The following is a 2,500-nucleotide window of genomic DNA, read 5'->3' on the forward strand; positions in this document are numbered from 1 at the left end:
AAAACCTGAAGTCATTCATTTCCAATGGAGAGTAGTACAGGAATTGTGTTGAGTTCCGATCATCTCTGTATCTGGACAATTCGAATCCGAATTGAGCTGCGGGATACGTTGAAATATTTAAACTCCTGTGACCGTAAGCTACCGGCTGACCGGATGTGATGCATTCTAATGTTGTCCAAGCAGGTTCATGTGGCGAGATGAGAAATACTATGTTTTTTTTTGTTGTTGTTGTTGTTGTTATTTTTCAACCAGATAAAAATCTATATTAAAAAAAAAAATCTATTCATAAATGAGTCATAAAAATTTTTATATTTTAATGTTGTCTCCACATTCCCTTCAAAATTTTTAGCGGTCTTTGAGTTTCTATTATTTATTCATTCAACCATGGTAAACCCACAGAGAATAAAGGCTCTTGCTTTTACACTTCTTTATTTCACACACTGCGAGAATAGCTTCTCTCCCATAGTGCACAACAAAACTGAAAATTTTGTGCGACTGCCACAAGGGGGCACATTCCCACAGTTGTGTTCAAATGTCGTGTGCAGTGGAAGGGCGGCTTGACTATCGAGCCTGAAGGCTGATTTAAGTCGTGTTCTAAATAAAAGCAATTGCACGCGACAGAAGGAATACTTTCCATATTAAAAGGAGTTTTTGTCCTAACGAACACCTGGAATTGATATTTTATAGTTTCTTTTTTTTATTTTTTTTTTTTACATTTTTTAAAATCCGTTTATTATTAAACTTTTACAGATGTAACAAAGTGAATTTACTGAGAAATTTAAACAAATATTATTCTCACCTCTACCCTCTAAACAAGTTGAAATTACATTTATTTATATATATATATATATATATATATATATATATATATATATATATATATATATATATATATATATATATATATATATATATATATATATATATATATATAATGTGTATATATATATATATATATATATATATATATATATATATATATATATATATATATATATATATATATATATATATATATATATATATAATGTGTATATATATATATATATATGTATATATATATATATATATATATGTATATATATATATATATATATATATATATATATATGTATATATATATATATATATATATGTATATATATATATATGTATATATGTATATATGTATGTATATATATATATATATATATATATATATATATGTATATATATATATTTATATGTATATATATATATATATATATATATGTATATATATATATATATGTATATATGTATATATATATATATATATATATATATATATATATATATATATATATATATATATGAGAGAAAAAATAATAATACTAATGATAATAAATTAATTAAAATTAAATAAATTACAAAATAATAAAAAATAATAATATTTAAAAAAATACATGTATAAAAAAGACATATATTTTGATAACCCCATATTACAAAAATTAATATTCAGGTATTTATACAAAGTACCTAATTATGTTTGCATTGCAATTGAAAGGCCCTAAGACTTAGATTGACAGTTTATAGAGATACTGACATGCTCGGGAAGGAAAATTCTAATTGGGTCCCATGTTTCTGAAAAAAAGCCCTAGTATTGCCATTTATTGTAAACCTGATTTTTTTTCCAAATGGATGAAGCTCATTGCATCTCTCAAGCAGTTGACAAAACTTGGGGGAAATCTTTGTTTCCATAATAACAGAATACAACTTTTACGGTTTCTATTTCTTAAAGCTGAACAACAGAAAACGGATCACCTCAGGGTACACCTCATGTGCTTTATTGGTCACACTTTACAATAAGGTTCATTAGTTAATGTTAATTAATGTATTTACTAACTTGAACAAACAATGAACAATACATTTACTGCTGTATTTGTTCATGTTAGTTAACATTAGTTAATGAAAAGACAGTAGTTCATTGTTAGTTCATGTTAACTCATGCTGCATTAACTAACGTTAACAAGCATGGATTTGGATGTTAATATTGCATTAGCAAATGTTCAATTATGATTAATAAATGCTGTACATGTGATTAGTTCTTGTTAGTAAATGCATTAACTAATGAACCTTATTATAAAGCGTTACAGCTTTATTTAGTGTTAAATGCCAATTATGTGAGTTTGAATGCCATTTTACATGATATTTATTGCCATACTACTGAAAGCAGCAGCAAACTGTTCATCTCAGATCTTGAAAATAAAATAAACCATTTCAAATTGAACTTTAGAACTGTGAAACAGTGCAAGCCAACACATATCAGTCATTCAGCATCTACATGTAATAATGTTAAAGAGATTTAATATGTATTAATTAGTTTATAAATCTTACCATTTTGCTAGAGTGGAGTGAGTGCACTATTCTGTACATCTGAATGGATGTATTTAAAATTTCTGTCATCTTTCCTTTGGTGCAAACAACCAAATTGCTTATCACTGCAAATCTCATAGCTTGTTGTTAGGACACAGGGTTACAA

The sequence above is a fragment of the Danio rerio genome, chromosome 1, assembly GCF_052040795.2.
Source record: "Danio rerio strain M-AB ecotype USA chromosome 1, GRCz13ab, whole genome shotgun sequence".
NCBI lineage: Eukaryota > Metazoa > Chordata > Actinopteri > Cypriniformes > Danionidae > Danio > Danio rerio.